Genomic DNA, 19,784 nt, shown 5'->3' on the forward strand with positions numbered 1-19,784 from the left:
GCAACCGCTTGGGGTGGGACATATGGCGGTGGTCGATGGCTGTAGGAAGTCCAATCATTGTCCCAGTCCTCATCTTTTTCCCAACCCTTAGGGGCACTTGGCGAGTGTGCCTTTGTCTCCTTAGCAACCATAACAGATGGATGTTTACTATGTCTAGGGCGATTCACCTGCTCTACTCGTTCATCCACCTGCTTTCTCCCTCTAGTACACTGCTTGCTAACCCTTAGGCTCTTTTCGTGTCGTTCCTCAGCTTCCCTTTTCCAATCCTCAAATGTCGACCAATTTACTTTCTTTTTACCTCTTCGACCTGGGTCTCTGTCTATAAGGCATTCCTCTAGACATGTTATTCTCTCTAAATTAAATGAACCATTGGGTGGAAATGGCTTGTTTTCACCCTTAGTCCACTTTACCCATTTTTTTAGGTGGTCAATTGAAGACTGACCACAATTCTGGAGCATAAAATAGGCTGGTGTGCCCTTTGATGGTGTTTTATTTGCTCCGGCACCCCTTCTGGATGATTGAGATTTTTCACAGTTTCTGATCTCACAATCCTTTCGGCCCACCGAGTTCTCTACGCCCACTTCTCCTGGCCATCACGTGGCCTGAAAAGGCTCTTAATTCAGGCTCAGTCTGGGTGTGTGAGAGATGTTGACACGAATCCACCATAGTTGATCAATCAGTCACTGTTTCTTTTCTCAATCAATCCTTGTTTTCCCAAATCAAAATTTTCCCTAGTGACTCTTCCCATTTCTCTAATTGCAATGTTACACAAAAGTATTGAACACAGCAGTATAACAAGGACAATTAGGACAAAGAACATTTACGCGGGTATACAAATCATAGCCTTAAACTCTATCTAAACAAATAGTCAATTCTCAGTCTGCGTTGTACGCGACTACAGACCGAGTCCTTGACTTATCCTAAAAAAACATATAAACTTATAGTCCCATCGCACAAGGACTCTGATCCTCACAAGAATCACCTTAATTCTTATCACATAAGAACCGTCGATCGATAATGCTCTTTTTACCTTTTCCTAATGAAAATCTCCCCGGGCTGTTTCAAGATATTTCCAGGATCAGATCCCTTCTGCCTACAAGCTGAGAAGGAAATGATTACAAAAATAACTTTAGCTTTTAAATGTCGAGTCTCATAGATTGCAGTACCTCCCCTGTGGACAACAGATTACATATGCGACTCAACAGTAAAGAGACCTCTTGTGAGCAAAAGGCTCACCTTATCTGGCCAGTGAAGCCCTTCACTGAAGAGGTACTATGCCGGCATCCGTTTACTCACAGGGTAGAGAGGAAGCGATCTCAGTGGAACCTCCAAGAAGTAACTGTCGAAATCTCGTCTCGCAATATACGACTCAGACACCTTCAGCTCCGGCAGATGTTCCTTTAATTTTACTTGCAGCAAGGGAAAAGTCTCACTCAGTCAACGGCTAAGTGAAGACCTCCAAAATGGTACAGTTTCACGGATATTTATACAGTAAAAACACAAGTTATGGCCCCTTCCTGTGTATTGGCTCTGTCTTGCAATCCGTGAATAGAGATAAAGAGTTAATTACCACACTCTTGTCCTGACATGGTTTCCAAATGTCTCCTTTTGTCAGGGTTATTAGTTGGCCAGTCAGCCATTACTCGATGAGAGTGTGATAATGTGCTATTACTGGCATTGCATTGTGTCAGGATTGTCCAGTTTCCTGGTCAGTTATAAAATAGATGAGTTCTGTATAAGAGATAATGGCTGGTAGTTTGCGTATCTCAAGGGGGGTGGGGGGGAGAGAGTGCAACTGGTGCTGTATGGACAACACAGGAGAACACCATGGGTGGTACTTGTCTCAGCAGGACAGTCTCCATGCTGTCTGGTGGTTATTGATCAGCTATCAGCCGTTTCAAGCCAGGTTTAGCTGTTTATGCAAACTGAATGTCTGTTGCAGAAATTTCTGGAAGGACCAGGACTCCATTTTGTTTTATGTCAAAAAGGGTACAAAATACAGTGTGATACAGCTTAGATAAAAATACATTTCCACATTTTCAAATTTGTGGAACGTTCTAAAGCAAGCTAGTTTAAGTGTTTTGTTCACAACCCTAGATCACAATCCAACTTTTGATATTTATATGTTAAAAAGAGGGAATTAGTAAGAGTTACCTATTACATTTCCAGCAACATATTTCTCACATATTGTGTGTGGTTAGTGTTTATCTGTCCTATAATATTACTGCAGAATATCGATGGATTGCTTTGGCATTGTGTAACCACAGTTATAAATAATCTTTGTAACACCAACTCGAATAGATGGTCTCAACTCGAATGTCACTATAAACCAATAGGGCAAACAAAGCCTCTTTACTAATCAAACCAAACTTGTTCAAAATCAAACCAAACCTTGTCACTAATCAAATCTCAGCATATCTCCATAACAGTGATTCCACTTGGAAAGTAGTTCATTGACTCTGAAGCACATTGGGATGTTCTGAGGATCTCTTAACACGCTACGTACATACCAGTTCTCGGTTTTCTTTACTAAATCCGAATTCATGTCCCAACAGTACACTTTAGCTATATATGCTCGGCCCATTTAGTACTTGAAGAGTCAGTTGCACTGGTTCCGACCGATTTTTATCCCCTTTTTGATTCTACTATTGCTGTAAAATATGTTGTTTGCTGTAAGACCCGTCTCACTGCCAAATCTTTGGCTGACATATTGCAACTCATTGGCTGACATATTGCAACTCATTGGCTGTCAGCTGTATCTCAGTGGGTGGCACACTTGCCTCTGAGTCAGAAGGTTATGGGTTCAAATCTCACTCCAGGGACTTGAGCACATAAATCTAGGCTGACGCTTCAGTGCTGCACTGTCAGAAATGCCATATTTTGGATGAGATGTTAAACAAAGGCCCTGTCTGCTCTCTCAGGTGGACGTAAAAGATCCCATGGCACTGCTTCGAAGAAGAGTAGGTGTCCTGGCCAATATTTATCCCTTATTCAACAAAGTAAAAATGAATTATCTGGTAGTTAACACATTGCTGTTTGTGGGAGTTTGCTGTGCACAAATTGGCTGGCGCGTTTCCCACATTAAAATAGTGACTACACTCCAAAAGTACTTCATTGGCAGTAAAGTGCTTTAAGACGTCCGATAGTCTTAAAAGGCGCCATATAAATGTAAGGCTTTCTTTTCTCATTGTCTGACAGTGCAACCCATTGATTGAAACAATGCAACTCATTGGCTAATATACTGCAATTCATAAGAACATAAGAAATAGGAGCAGGAGTAGGCCATTCGGCCCCTCGAGCCTGCTTTGCCATTCAATAAGATCATGGCTGATCTGATCCTGGTCTCAACTCCACTTTCCTGCCCGCTCCTCATAACCCTTGACTCGCTTATCATTCAAAATCTGTCTATTTCCACCTTAAATATATTCAAAGACCCAGCCTCCACAGCTCTCTGGTATAGAGAATTCCAAAGATTCACGACCATCTGAGAGAAGAAATTCCTCCTCATTTCTGTTTTCAATATGCAATCCCTTATTCTGAAACTATACCCCCTAGTTCTAGATTCCCCCATGAAAGGAAACATCCTCTCTGCATCTACCCTGTCAAGCCCTCTCAAAATCTTATGTTTCAATAAGATCACCTCTCATTCTTCTAAACTCCAAGGAATATTGACCCAACCTGCTCAACTTTTCTTCATATGACAGCCGCTTAATTTCAGGAAGCAACCTTGTGAACCTTCTCTGAACTGCCTCCATTGTAAATATATCCTTCCTTAAGTAAGACCAAAACTGTACGCAGTACTCCAGGTGTGGTCTTACCAACGCCCTGTACAGTTGGAGCAGGAACGTCCCTACTTTTATACTGCATCCCCCTTTGCAATAAAGGCCAATATTCCATTTGTCTTTTTGATGACTTGTTGCACCTGCATACTAACTTTTTGCGTTTGATGTACAATGACCCCCAGGTCCCTCTGCACTACAGCATTTTGTAATCGCTCCCTATTTTAAATAATAATATGCTTTTTTATTTTTCCTAGCAAAGTGGATAACCTCACATTTTTCCACATTATAGTCCATCTGCCTAAACTTACCCACTCACTGAGCCTATCTATATCCCTTTGTAGATTATTTGTGTCACCCTCAAAATTTGCTCTCCCACCTATCTTTGTATCACCAGCAAATTTGGCTGCGTTACACTCGGTCCTTCATCCATGTCATTAATATAGATTGTAAGGCATCAGCACTGATCCCTGTGGCACCCCTCTAATTACTTTTTGCCAACCTGAACATGACCCATTTATCCCGACTCTCTGTTTTCTGTTCGTTAGCCAATCCTCTATCCACGCTAATATATCCTCGATCCACTCAATGGCTGACTCAGTGGTATCAATAGACGCTTTGAGTTTGGGAATAGTTTTTTCATTCAGTTTGCATCTCTCTCTTAATCGTGCCCTGATGAGCTCTGTCCATAACAATTCGATTTGCATTCTTAACAGCTCCTTGATGCTTAAACAAATACTCCTCACTCAACGTTAATTGTTGTGATTGATTGCTCCGAGGGCCTGAACGAGCCTAATGACCATACGGAAATAATAATCTAAAAATAACGTTAATTTGCATATATTTACAACTGCAATTAAACTGCTGAATCAAGAAGGAGAAAGATGAAGCAATCAATTAGATGTAAGTGGATGGGGCTACCTGCTTTTATGTGGGAAAATGATGAATTTGACATGGAATGAAGTAGCACACTGCGAGCTAAGTCTATCAAATGTCATAACAGCAACAACAAATACTTGCATTTATATAGTGCCTTTAACATAGTAAAACACCCCAAGCGCTTCATGGGAGGACAGATGCACCAACATTAGTGTCCTTGACCAGGCCAACATCCCCAGCATTGAAGCACTGACCACACTCGATCAACTCCCCTGGGCAGGCCACATTGTTCGCATGCCAGACACGAGACTCCCAAAGCAAGCGCTCTACTCGGAACTCCTTCACGGCAAACAAGCCAAAGATGGGCAGAGGAAACGTTACAAAGCTTCCCTGATAAAGTGCGACATCCCCACCGACACCTGGGAGTCCCTGGCCAAAGACCACCCTAAGTGGAGGAAGTGCATCCGGGAGGACGCTGAGCACCTTGAGTCTCATCGCCGAGAGCATGCAGAAACCAGGCGCAGGCAGCGGAAAGAGCGTGCGGCAAACCAGTCCCACCCACCCATTCCCTCAACGACTATCTGTTCCACCTGTGACAGGGACTGTGGCTCTCGTATTGGACTGTTCAGCCACCTAAGGACCCATTTTAAGAGTGGAAGCAAGTCTTCCTCCATTCCGAGGGACTGCCTATGATGATAATGATGATTAACGTAATAAAACACCCCAGGCGCTTCACGGGAGCGATATCAAAGAAAATTGGACACTAAGCCACATAAGAAGATTTTAGCACAGAGGAAAAGAGGTCGCTTAGGTAGAGAGTCTTATAGGAGGAGAGAGAGATGGAGAGGCGGAGAGGTTTAAGGAGGAAGTTCCAGAGCTTAGGGCCCAGGCAGCTGAAGATATGGCCATCAATGTGCGATCGATGAAAATCGGAGATGCGCAAGAGGCCAGAATTGGAGGTGCGCCGAGTTCTCAGAGTGTGTTCGAGTTGGCGGCTTCATCCTTCTCTTAATCACGCCTGGATGCGCTCTGTCCATAACAAGTTGATTTGCATTTCTAAAAGCTCCTTGATGCTTAAACAAATACTTCAAACTCAACCTTAATTGTTGTGATTGATTGCTCCGAGAAGCTGAACGAGTCTAATGACCACACGGAAAAAATTCTAAAAATAACGCAAATTTGCATACATTTATAACTTCAATTAAACTGTTGAAAGAAGCAGAAAAAAAGATGAAGCAGTCAATAAGATATAAAAGGAAGGGGCACCTTGGTGTTATGTGGGAAAATGATTAATTTGACATTGGATGAGACAGCACACTGCAGGCTGAGGCTATGATGAGAGGTTGTGGAACGAAAACATCATTAACAATATGCCAGATAATTAGCAGCTGGAAAAATGGCGTAAATTTTGCCTACTTTGTCTCTTTAAGTTCAAATCACATGGTGTCAGAAAGAAGAAAGGAGGAAAGGCCGACATTTATATAACGCCTTTCACGACCACCGGACGTCTCATAAGGAATAGGAGCAGGAGTAGGCCATTTGGCCCCTCGAACCTGCTCCGCCAAAGCCCTTTACAGCCAATGAAGTACTTTTGGACTGTGGTCACTGTTGTAATGTGGGAAACGCGGCAGCCAATTTACGCACAGGCAAGCTCCCACAAACAGCAATGTGATAATGCTCAGATAATCTGTTTTTGTTCTGCTGATTGAGGGACAAATATTGGCCAGGACACTGGAGATAACTCCCCTATTCTTCTTTGAAATAGTGCCATGGGATCTTTTACGTCCGCCTGAGAGGGCAGACGCGGCCTCGGTTTAACGTCTCATCCGAAAGACGGCACCTCCGACAGTGCAGCACTCCCTCAGCACTGCACTGGGAGTGTCAGCCTAGATATTTTGTGCTCAAGTCCCTGGAGTGGGACTTGAATCCGGGAAGGCATCAGTGGTGTTACGTTGGTTTTATACTGTTGAAGGATCAGGAGAAACCTCGGTACGATCTGCCATGACTCGTCACATTGGGCCGAGTGGGAGATGTCACACTTGTCTTCCATTTGCAGCAGTGTACGTGTTTGTCACCAGCTCAACGCAGTGAATGACACAAAGGGGAAGTTGTGCTTGTCATTCACGTTCGGAAAGTAAATTGCACTTCATGTTTCAGAACTCCCAGGCATAAAATCAAAGCTGTTCCTCCTGATAATATGCGAAGATTCAGAGACTCTGAGGTGAAAGCGTCGCAAAAAAAAAATTAAAATCGCTTGCAAGAAGGAAGAGTTGTCAATAACAGCTACTTGCATTTATATAGCACCTTTAACCTAGTAAAAAAACATCCTAAGGGGGCTTCACACGAGTGTTGTTGGACAGACTTTTGACACACATGGACAGATATTAAGACAGGTGACCAAAAGCTTGGTCAAAGAGTTAGGTTTTTAAGTAGCGATTTCAAGGAGGATAGAGGGGTAGAGAGCTGGAGAGGTTTAGGGCGGGAATTCCAGAGAGCTAGGGTCCAGGCAGCTGAAGGCACGGCCACCAATGGTGGAGCGGCGAAAATCGGGACTGCGCAAGAGGCCTGAATTGGAGAAGCGCGGAGATCTCGGAGGGTCGTAAGGCTGCAGCGCTCTGTCACTGAGTATCCTGGAGGAACAGGCATGTCAGTTTACCATACCGCCTCATCTTAGAGCCCAGATTATGCCAGTTGGTGATGAAAGTGCCTGGTGCATGGCACTGGACTTGGATATCTATCAGGCATGCATCGAAAGGTATTTGCTATAGCTCTCCCGATGTCTCAGTGAGCTAACCCAGTGTGCAACGAAACCAGCTGGAACAGGGAGACTCCAGGTCCGATTCCCTGTGTGCACTGAGTTAATCTAAGCCCAGAAGCGATGGTAGGGATAGTGCACTCAGCTTCCGCACCCCTGAGCCAGGGACAGGAAAGGCAGCCGGTGTTCATTTACCTGACGAGGCCTTGGACAAAGAGGATTACTTTCCATACTTCAGGAGCCTACTGTCAACAAGGGAAGACATCGATGACAAAGTCCAACATCGCCTGCAGTGTGCCAGTGCAGCCTACATTCGCCTGAGGAAGAGAATGTTTGAAGACCAGGACCTCAAACCCGACACCAAGCTCATGGTCTACAGAGCAGTAGTGATACCCACCCTTCTATATGGCTCAGAGACATGGACTATGTCAGGTACCTCAAAGCACTGGAGAAGTACCACCAACGATGCCTCCGCAAGATCCTGCAAATGCAATGGCAGGATAGGTGCACCAAAGTCAATGTTCTCTCTCAGGCCAACATCCCCAGCATCAAAGCACTGACCACGCTCGATCAACTCTGATGGACGGGCCACATTGTCCGCATGCCCGATACTAGACTCCCGAAACAAGCGCTCTACTCCGAGCTTCGACACGGCAAGCGGGCCCCATACGGGCAGAGGAAATGCTTCAAGGACACCCTCCTTGAAAAAGTGCAACACCCTCCACCGGCACCTGGGAATCGCTGGCCCAAGAACACTCACAATGGAGGAGAAGCATCCGGGAAGGCACCGAATACCTCGAGTCTCTTCGCCGGGAGCACACGGAATCCCAGCGCAAACAGCGGAAGGAACGCACGACAACCCAAGCACCCCAGCCCCCTGTCCCTCCAACCACCACCTGCCCCACCTGTGACAGAGACTGCAGGTCCCGCATTGGACTCATCAGGAACCGTGAACTCACATTAGTGTGGAAGCAAGTCATCCTCGACTCCGAGGGACTGCCGAAGAAGAAGTCCTGATCGCTGACTGTCAGTCTTACTGGAATTCTACGTTGAGGACAGTATTGTGCTCGGCTGTGATCTACCTTCAAACATTCAATACCCATGCTCGCCTGTGACTAATGGACATATTCCTGCTGTGGATCTATACCCTAGAAAGAAGTCAACGAGTCAGTTGTTTCGCTATAGTATTTCCTACTTTATAACAGTGACTGCACTCCAAAAGGACTGCACTCCAAAAGTGCTTCATTGTCTGGAATGCACTTTGAGTCATCCGGTGGTCATGAAAGGTGCTACATAAATCGAAGTCTTTCTTTCTTTCAGTGCAAAGCATAACCTGGGCAGAGCATGTCGAGGAAAATTGAACAAAGATGCAGTGCCCCGAAAAGAGTCCAACCAATTTCCAACCGACTCATTTGGACCAAGGCTAGGTACGTTCCATTACAGACAGCCAGTTTTCCTCCACCTGCTCCACGCTAAAGAGATAATTTATCGCTATTCCTTCATCGTCGCTGGGTCAAAATCCTGAGAACTCCCTCCTTAACAGCACTGTGGGAGTACCTGCGCCGCACAGGACTGCAGCGGTTCAAGAAGGCAGCTCACCACCACTTTCTCCAGGTGGGATGGTCAATAAATGCCGGCCTTGGCAGCAATGCCGACATCCCGAGAATCAATTTTTAAAAACGTGTGTTATAGGCCCAGCGCACAGCAGTTTGATAAAGGAGGCATCAGACAAGCAATAGGCCCCTTATTTGCATTCGCAAAGAGCCTAACGCCTGTTTCAGGTACGGGCACTCAATGCCTCCTTTGATGCAGAATCCAAAATGACGGGCAATGCGCTCCCAGCTCAGAATGCTCACGCGTGCAATGTGACCGCGATTTTGGATGCTTTAGCACCTGTTTTACATCTGCATCGTCGAACCTCAAGGCCTCTTTGTTGTCGCATTTCTAAAATAATATACTTGCTTTTCTTCAGCCTCTCAGCTGTTCTCATCCAATAAGCAAATCTTTATAAAACATAGAAACATAGAAAATAGGTGCAGGAATAGGCCATTCGGCCTTTCGAGCCTGCACCACCATTCACTATGATCATGGCTAATCATGCAATTTTAGTACCCCATTCCTGTTTTCTCTCCATACTCCTTGATCCCTTTAAGATAGAAAGGAGTATAGTAAAAGTGGAGGGCAGAGAAACCCAAGGCAAAAACCAAAAAGGGGCACTTGACAGCAGAATTCTAAAGGGTCAAAGTGTGGTAAAAAGACAAGCCTGAAGGCTCTGTGCCTCAACGCGAGGAGTATTCGGAATAAAGTGGACGAATTAACAATGCAGATAGCAGTTAATGGGTATGATGTGATTGGCATCACGGAGACATGGCTTCAGGGTGACCAAGGCTGGGAACTCAACATCCAGGGGTATTCAGCATTTAGGATGGATAGGCAGAAAGGAAAAGGAGGCGGGGTGGCGTTGCTGGTTAAAAAGGAAATTAATGCAATTGTAAGGAAGGACATTAGCTTGGATGATGTGGAATCGGTATGGGTGGAGCTACGGAATACCAAAGGGCAGAAAACGCGAGTGGGAGTTGTGTACAGGCCACCAAATATTAGTGGTGAGGTTGGGGACAGCATCAAACAAGAAATAAGGGATGTGTGCAGTAAAGGTACAGCAGTTATCATGGGCGACTTTAATCTACATATTGATTGGGCTAACCAAACTGGTAGCAATGCGGTGGAGGAGGATTTCCTAGAGTGTATTAGGGATGGTTTTCTCGACCAATATGTCGAGGAACCAACTAGAGAGCGAGCCATCCGAGACTGGGTGATGTGTAATGAAAAGGGACTAATTAGCAATCTTGTTGTGCGAGGCCCCTTGGGGAAGAGTGACCATAATATGGTAGAGTTCTTTATTAAGATGGAGAGTGACAAAGTTAATTCAGAAACTAGGGTCTTGAACTTAAGGAAAGGTAACTTTGATTGTATGAGGCGCGAATTGGCTAGATTAGACTGGCAAATGATACTTAAAGGTTTGACGGTGGATAGGCAATGGCAAACATTTAAAGATCACATGGATGAACTTCAACAATTGTACATCCCTGTCTGGAGTAAAAATAAAACGGGGAAGGTAGCTCAACCTTAGCTAACAAGGAAAATTAAGGATAGTGTTAAATCCAAGGAAGAGGCATACAAGTTAGCCAGAAAAAGTAGCAAGCCGGAGGACTGGGAGAAATTTAGAATACAAGCAGAGGAGGACAAATGGTTTAATTAAGAGGGGGAAAATAGAGTACGAGAGGAAGCTTGCCGGGAACATAAAAACTGACTGCAAAAGCTTCTATAGATATGTGAAGAGAAAAAGATTAATGAAGATAAACGTAAGTCCCTTGCAGTCGGATTTGGGTGAACTTATAATGGGGAACAAAGAAATGGCAAACCAATTGAACAAGTACTTTGGTTCTGTCTTCACAAAGGAAGACACAAATAACCTTCCGGATGTACTAGGGGTCCGAAGGTCTTGTGAGAAGGAGGAACTGAAGATATCCTTATTAGGCAGGAAATTGTGTGAGGGAAATTGATGGTATTGAAGGCTGATAAATCGCCAGGGCCTGATAGTCTACATCCCAGACATCTTAAGGAAGTGGCCCTAGAAATAGTTGATGAATTGGTGATAATTTTCCAACAGTCTATCGACTCTGGATCAGTTCCTATGGACTGGAGGGTTGCTAATGTAACACCACTTTTTAAAAAAGGAGGGAGAGAGAAAACGGGTAATTATAGATCAGTTAGCCTGACATCAGTAGTGGGGAAAATGTTGGAATCAATCATTAAGGATGAAATAGCAGCACATTTGGAAATTAGTGATAGGATTGGTCCAAGTCAGCATGGATTTATGAAGGGGAAATCATGCTTGACAAATCTTCTGGAATTTTTTGAGGATGTAACTAGTAGAGTGGACAAGGGAGAACCAGTGGATGTGGTGTATTTGGACTTTCAAAGGGCTTTTGACAACGTCCCACACAAGAGATTGTTGTGCAAAATCAAAGAAAATGGTATTGGGGGTAATGTACTGACGTGGATAGAGAACTGGTTGGCAGACAGGAAGCAGAGAGTCGGGATTATCGGGTCCTTTTCAGAATGGCAGGCAGTGGCTAGTGGAGTGCTGCAGAGCTCAGTGCTGGGACCCCAGCTCTTTACAATATATATCAATGATTTGGATGATGGAAGTGAGTGTATTATCTCCAATTTTGCAGATGATACTAAACTGGGTGGCGGTGTGAGCTGTGAGGAGGACGCTAAAAGGCTCAGGGTGATTTGGGCAGGTTAGGCGAGTGGGCAAATACATAGCAGATGCAGTATAATGTGGATAAATGTGAGGTTATCCACTTTGGGGGTAAAAACACAAAGGCAGGATATTATCTGAATGGTGGCAGATTCGGAAAAGGGGAGGTGCAGCGAGACCTGGGTGTCATAATTCATCAGTGATTGAAAATTGGCATGCAGGTACAGCAGGCGGTGAAGAAGGCATATGGTATGTTGGCCTTCATAGCAAGGGGATTTAAATATAGGAGCAGGGAAGTCTAACTGCAGTTGTACAGGGCCTTGGTGTGGCCCCACCTGGAATATTGTGTACAGTTTTGGTTTCCTAATCTGAGGAAGGAGGTTCTTGCTATTGAGGGAGTGCAGCGAAGTTTCACCAGACTGATTCCTGGGATGGCAGGACTGACATATGAGGATAGACTGGATCGACTGGGCCCGTATTCACTGGAGTTTAGAAGGATGAGAGGGGATCTCATAGAAACATATAAAATTCTGACGGGACTGGACAGGTTAGATGCAGGAAGAATGTTCCTGATGTTGGGGAATTCCAGAACCAGGGGACATAGTCTTAGGATAAGGAGTAAACCATTCAGGACTGAGATGAGGAGGAACTGCTTCACTCAGAGAGTTATTAACCTATGGAATTCCCTACCGCAGAGAGTTGTTGATGCCAGTTCCTTGGATATATTCAAGAGGGAGTGAGATATGGCCCTTGCGGCTAAAAGGATTAAGGGGCATGGAGAGATAGCAAGAAAGGGGTACTGAGGGAATGATCAGCCATGATCTTATTGAATGGTGGTGCAGGCTCGAATGGCCGGATAGCCTACTCCTGCACCTATTTTCTATGTTTCTATGTTTCTATGTAAGGGCCACATCTAACTCCCTATTAAATATATCTAACCAACTGGACTCAACAACTTTCTGTGGCAGAGTATTCCAAAGGTTCACAATTCTCTGAGTGAAGAGGTTTCCCCTCATCTCGATCCTAAATGGCTTACCCCTTATCCTTAGACTGTGACCCCTGGTTCTGGACTTCCCCAACATAGGGAACATTCCTCCTGCATCTAACCTGTCCAGTCCCATCAAAATTTTATATGTTTCTATGAGAACCCCTCTCATTCTTCTGAATTCCAGTGAAAATAAGTCTAGTCGATCCAGTCTTTCTTCATATGTCAGTCCTGCCATCCCGGGAATCAGTCTGGTGAACCTTCGCTGCACTCCCTCAATAGCAAGAATGTCCTTCCTCAGATTAGGAGACAAAAACTGAACACAATATTCAAGGTGTGGCCTCACCAGGGCCCTGTACGACTGCAGTAAGACCTCCCTGCTCCTATGCTCAAATCCTCTCACTATGAAGGCCAACATGCAATTTGCCTTCTTCACTGCCTGCTGTACCTGCAGGCCAACTTTCAATGACTGATGTACCATGACACCCAGGTCTCGTTGCACCTCCCCTTTTCCTAATCTGCTGCCATTCAGACAATATTCTGCCTTCGTGTTTTTGCCACCAAAGTGGATAACCTCACATTTATCTACATTATGCTGCATCTGCCATGCATTTGACCACTCACCTAACCTGTCCACGTCACCCTGCAGCCTCTTAGCCTCCTCCTCACAGCTCACACTGCCACCCAGCTTAGTGTCATCTGCAAACTTGGATATATTACATTCAATTACTTTGTTTCAATCATTAATGTATATTAATGAATTAATGTATTATAATTAAAACCCCTGGTGAGGCCTCAGCTGGAGTACTGCTGTTCAATTCTCGGCACCGTACTTTAAGAAGGATGTCAAGGCCTTAGGAAGGGTGCAGAGGAGATTGACAAGAACGGTACCAGGGATGAAGGACTTCAGTTATGTCGAGAGACTGGAGAACCTGAGGTTGTTCTCCTCAGGGCAGAGGAGGTAGAGGGGAGATTTAATGGAGGTCTTCAAAATCATGAAGGATTTTGATAGAGTAAATGAGGAGAAACTGTTTCCTGTTGTAGAAGGATCGGTAACCAGAGGGCACAGAATTAATGTGATTGACAAATGAACCAGCAGCAAGATGAGGAAACGATTTTTTTGCACTGATTCGTTGTGTTCTGGAGCACACTGCCCGAAAGGGTGGTGAAAGCAGATTCAATAGCAATTTTGAAAAGAGAATTGTATAAAGGAGAATAAATTTACAGAGCTACAGGGAAAGTACGGAGGGTATGGTGGAACTTTTAAGTCCTGACTCAAATGCACTTACTGACACGAGACACATGCTGAAGTTAAGGTCACTCAGGACCTGCACCTTTAATTCCAACTCTCCTGTGCTGCACTTGCCTGAGACCTCCCTTTCTATACCTCAGTGGGACAGGTATGGAGTGTCTCCGGCAAGTGCACCCCTGGTGGTAAGGTATGCTTATTGTTACAGGTCATATCCAGTAACATTCATGTATACATAGAAACATAGAAACATAGAAAATAGGTGCAGGAGTAGGCCATTTGGCCCTTCTAGCCTGCAACGCCATTCAATGAGTTCATGGCTGAAAATTCAACTTCAGTACCCCATTCCTGCTTTCTCGCCATACCCCTTGATCACCCTAGTAGTAAGGACCTCATCTAACTCCTTTTTGAATATATTTAGTGAATTGGCCTCAACAACTTTCTGTGGTAGATAATTCCACAGGTTAACCACTCTCTGGGTGAAGAAGTTCCTCCTCATCTCGGTCCTAAATGGCTTACCCCTTATCCTTAGACTGTGACCCCTGGTTCTGGACTTCCCCAACATTGGGAACATTCTTCCTGCATCTAACCTGTCTAAACCCATCAGAATTTTAAACATTTCTATGAGGTCCCCTCTCATTCTTCTGAACTCCAATGAATACAAGCCCAGTTGATCCAGTCTTTCTTGGTAGGTCAGTTCCGCCATCCCGGGAATCAGTCTGGTGAACCTTCGCTGCACTCCCTCAATAACAAGAATGTCCTTCCTTAGGTTAGGAGACCAAAACTGTACACAATACTCCAGGTGCGGCCTCACCAATGCCCTGTAAACTGTAGCAACACCTCCCTGCCCCTGTACTCAAATCCCCTCGCTATGAAGGACAACATGCCATTTGCTTTCTTAACCGCCTGCTGTACTTGCATGCCAACCTTCAATGACTGATGTACCATGACACCCAGGTCTAGTTGCACCCCCCTTTTTCCTAATCTGTCACCATTCAGATAATAGTCTGTCTCTCTGTTTTTACCACCAAAGTGGATAACCTCACATTTATCCACATTATACTTCATCTGCCATGCATTTGCCCACTCATCTAACCTATCCAAGTCGCTCTGCAGCCTCATAGCATTCTCCTCGCAGCTCACACTGCCACCTAACTTAGTGTCATCCGCAAATTTGGAGATACTACATTTAATCCCCTCGTCTAAATCATTAATGTACAGTGTAAACAGCTGGGGCCCCAGCACAGAACCTTGCGGTACCCCACTAGTCACAGCCTGCCATTCTGAAAAGTACCCATTTACTCCTACTCTTTGCTTCCTGTCTGACAACCAGTTCTCAATCCATGTCAGCACACTACCCCCAATCCCATTTGCTTTAAGTTTGCACATTAATCTCTTGTGTGGGACCTTGTCGAAAGCCTTCTGAAAGTCCAAATATACCACATCAACTGGTTCTCCCTTGTCCACTCTACTGGAAACATCCTCAAAAAATTCTAGAAGATTTGTCAAGCATGATTTCCCTTTCACAAATCCATGCTGACTTGGACCTATCATGTCACCTCTTTCCAAATGCGCTGCTATGACATCCTTAATAATTGATTCCTTCATCTTACCCACTACCGATGTCAGGCTGACCGGTCTATAATTTCCTGTTTTCTCTCTCCCTCCTTTTTTTAAAAAGTGGGGTTACATTGGCTACCCTCCACTCGATTGGAACTGATCCAGAGTCAATGGAATGTTGGAAAATGACTGTCAATGCATCCGCTATTTCAAAGGCCACCTCCTTAAGTACTCTGGGATGCAACCCATCAGGTCCTGGGGATTTATCGGCCTTCAATCCCATTAATTTCCCCAACACAATTTCCCGACTAATAAGGATTTCCCTCAGTTCCTCCTCCTTACTAGACCCTCTGACCCCTCTTGTATCCGGATGTTTGTTAGTGTCCTCTTTAGTGAATACCGAACCAAAGTACTTGTTCAATTGGTCTGCTATTTCTTTGTTCCCCGTTATGACTTCCCCTGATTCTGACTGCAGGGAACCTACGTTTGTCTTTACTAACCTTTTTCTCTGTACATATCTATAGAAATTTTTGCAATCCGTCTTAATGTTCCCTGCAAGCTTCTTCTCGTACTCCATTTTCCCTGCCCTAATCAAACCCTTTGTCCTCCTCTGCTGAGTTCTAAATTTCTCCCAGTCTCCGGGTTCACTGCTATTTCTGGCCAATTTGTATGCCACTTCCTTGGCTTTAATACTATCCCTGATTTCCTTTGATAGCCACGGTTGAGCCACCTTCCCTTTTTTAATTTTACGACAGACAGGAATGTACAATTGTTGTAGTTCATCCATGCGGTCTCTAAATGCCTGCCATTGCCCATCCACAGTCAACCCCTTAAGTATCATTCGCCAATCAATCCTAGCCAATTCACACCTCATACCTTCAAAGTTACCGTTCTTTAAGTTCTGGACCATGGTCTCTGAATTAACTGTTTCATTCTCCATCCTAATGCAGAATTCCACCATATTATGGTCACTCTTCCCCAAGGAGCCTCGCACAACGGGATTGCTAATTAATCCTCTCTCATTACACAACACCCAGTCTAAGATGGCCTCCCCCCTAGTTGGTTACTTGTCATATTGGTCTGGAAAACCATCCCTTATGCACTCCAGGAAATCCTCCTCCACCGTATTGCTTCCAGTTTGGTTCACCCAATCTATGTGCATATTAAAGTCACCCATTATAACTGCTGCACCCTTATTGCATGCACCCCTTATTTCCTGTTTGATGCCTTCCCCAACATCACTACTACTATTTGGAGGTCTGTACACAACTCCCACTAACGTTTTTTGCCCTTTTGTGTTCTGCAGCTCTACCCATATAGATTCCACATCATCCAAGCTAATGTCATTCCTAACTATTGCATTAATCTCCTCTTTAACCAGCAATGCTACCCCACCTCCTTTTCCTTTTATTCTATCCTTCCTGAATGTTGAATACCCCTGGATGTTGAGTTCCCCTGGTAAGCATGTATAGCATGGTAAGATACAGTTATGTACAGTAATGTGAGATACATGACATCAACCTCCCCCAAGGTCTTAGTGCCTTTATAGATTCAGTCTCTCAGGTGGTCTACGCTCTCGCGTGGAGTGTCTTAGTTGTGGTTCAGTTGTTTGCCTTGGTGCCTGTTTTTCGTTCAGTGTGATTGCTGATATCTCGCCTGGGCTGTCTGTTGAGACTGCCCTTTCCTCAGGTTGTTCCACCTGTCTGTCCAGCAGGTATGGTGTGAGTTCCACTTTGTAGTCTGCCTCTGGTTCTTTATTGTTATCAGTGAACCTACTTTTATGTGGTCTACATGCCTCCGGCAGGTTTGGCCATTGTCCATTTGAACAACCAGTAGCCTGTTTCCCTCTTTGTCTGTTACTGTCCCTGCAAGCCATTTGGGACCCCGGCCATAGTTTAGCACAAACACTATCTCATTCCACCTCACCCTTGAATTTCGGTCATGGTACTCAGTTAGCTTTTGACGCTTAGCCTCAACAATCTCATGCATTTCTGGGAGGATTAACGAGAGCCTGGTCTTTAAGGTCGTACCATCAATAGTTGCGCGGGGGGAACCCCAGTCAACGAATGCGGACGAGACCTGTATGCCAGCAGCAGTCGTGACAGACGGCTCTGCAGCATGGGACCTTGGATTCTGAGCATGCCTTGTTTAATGATCTGCACTGCTCGCTCCGCCTGGCCATTAGAGGCCGGCTTGAAAGGTGCCGTCTTAACGTGAGTTATACCGTGGTCAACTATAAAATCGTGAAATTCTGCGCTGGTAAAGCACGGACCATTATCTCTGACCAATATGTCAGGAATGCCGTGCGTTGCAAACGTGGTTCTAAGGCTCTCCATAGTGGTGGAGGTGGTGCTCGAGTTTAAGATGGTGCACTCGATCCATTTTGAAAATGCATCAATGACTATGAGATACATTTTACCCATGAATGGACCCGCATAGTCTACATGCACCCGCGACCACGGTTTGGTGGGCCAGGGCCAGGGGCTTAGGGGGGCCTCCCTGGGGGCATTACTGAGTTGGGCACAAATGGTGCACCGACGGACGCAGAGCTCTAAGTCCGCGTCAATGCCAGGCCACCAGATATGAGATCTAGCTATGGCCTTCATAAGGACAATCCACGGGTGCTCGCGATGGAGCTTCCAGACAAACGCCTTCCTGCCTCGTAAGGGCATAACTACTCGGCTGCCCCACATCAGGCAGTCTGTCTGTAGTGAGAGTTCATGCATGCGCCGATGGAAGGATTTGACCTCCTCGGGGCAGGCATTGCGAGCCTCTGCCCAGTCACCGGTTAAAACGCATCTTTTAGCTAGAGATAACGTGGGGTCGCTGGTCGTCCACGCTCTGATTTGGCGCGCCATCATGGGCGAACCTGTGGATTCAAAGGCATTGATTGCCATGACCATCTCACAGTCCTGTTCATCAGACCCTTCTGTGGTCACCAGGGGTAGCCTGCTAAGCGCGTCGGCACAGTTGTCTGTGCCTGGTCTATGCCTTATCGTGTAGTCGTAAGCCGCCAGCATGAATGCCCACCGCTGAATGCGCGCCGAGGCGTTGGCATTGATTGCCTTTCATTCGGATAATAGGGACGTGAGGGGTTTGTGATCGGTTTCTAATGCAAACTTGGCCCCGAAAAGATATTGGTGCATCTTTTTCACACCATACATGCACGCAAGCGCCTCCTTCACAACCATAACGTACCTACGCTCCACCCGCAAAAGTGATCTGGAGGCATAAGCAAACGGGCTACAATTTACCCGCATCATTGATGTGCTGTAAAACGCACCCGATCCCGAACGCTGATACATCACACGTAAGGACTAACTTTTTACCTGGGTCAAAAAAGGCAAAAACACTCTTGGAACATAGAAGGTTGCGTGCCTTATTGAAGGCGCGTTCTTGGGCGTCCCCCCAAAACCAATCACTCCCCTTTCTGAGTAGCACGTGGAGAGGCTCCAGCAGCATGCTCAAGTTCTGCATAAAGTTCCAAAAGTAATTGAGTAGCCCGAGAAAGGCGTGCAGTTCCGAGACATTCCGAGGCCTGGGTGCCAGGCGAATCACTTCGGTTTTGGATTCGGATGGGCGGATTCCATCAGCGGCAATCCTTCTGCCCAAAAATTCAACCTCAGGCGCGAGAAACAGACACTTGGATTTCTTAACTCTTAGGCCTACCCGATCCAATCGACTTAGTACTTCCTCAAGATTGCGGAGATGAGAGTCGGTGTCCCTGCTCGTGATGAGTATGTCATCTTGAAACACAACCGTTCCCGGCATGGACTTGAGCAGACTCTCCATGTTGCGCTGGAATGTAGCAGCTGCCAACCTGATGCCAAATGGGCATCGATTGTACACAAAAAGGCCTCAATGCGTGTTGCTGGTGGTGAGTAGCTTAGACACTTCGGTCAGTTCTTGCGTCATATAGACAGATGTGAGGTCATGTTTCGAGAAAAGTTTTCCTCCAGCCAATGTGGCAAATAGGTCCTCCGCTCTGGGCAGCGGGTATTGGTCCTGTAGTGAGACTCTATTTATGGTAGACTTGTAATCGCACGGATCCATCAGGCTTCAAGACGGGGATGATGGGGCTTGCCCAGTCGCTGAATTCCACAGGAGAAATTATGCCTTCCCGCAGAAGCCGGTCCAGTTCGTTTTTAATCTTTTCCCTCATCATATAAGGCACAGCTCTAGCCTTATGATGGACCGGTCTGGCATTCTGTGTGATGTAGATTCTAACTTTAGCCCCTTTGAAGGTGCCCACACCTGGCTGAAAGAGATGTTCAAAATGGTTTAGAACTGTTGAGCAGGAGGTCCATTCC

Source organism: Pristiophorus japonicus, chromosome 4, assembly GCF_044704955.1.
Source record: "Pristiophorus japonicus isolate sPriJap1 chromosome 4, sPriJap1.hap1, whole genome shotgun sequence".
In the NCBI taxonomy this organism is placed as follows: domain Eukaryota; kingdom Metazoa; phylum Chordata; class Chondrichthyes; family Pristiophoridae; genus Pristiophorus; species Pristiophorus japonicus.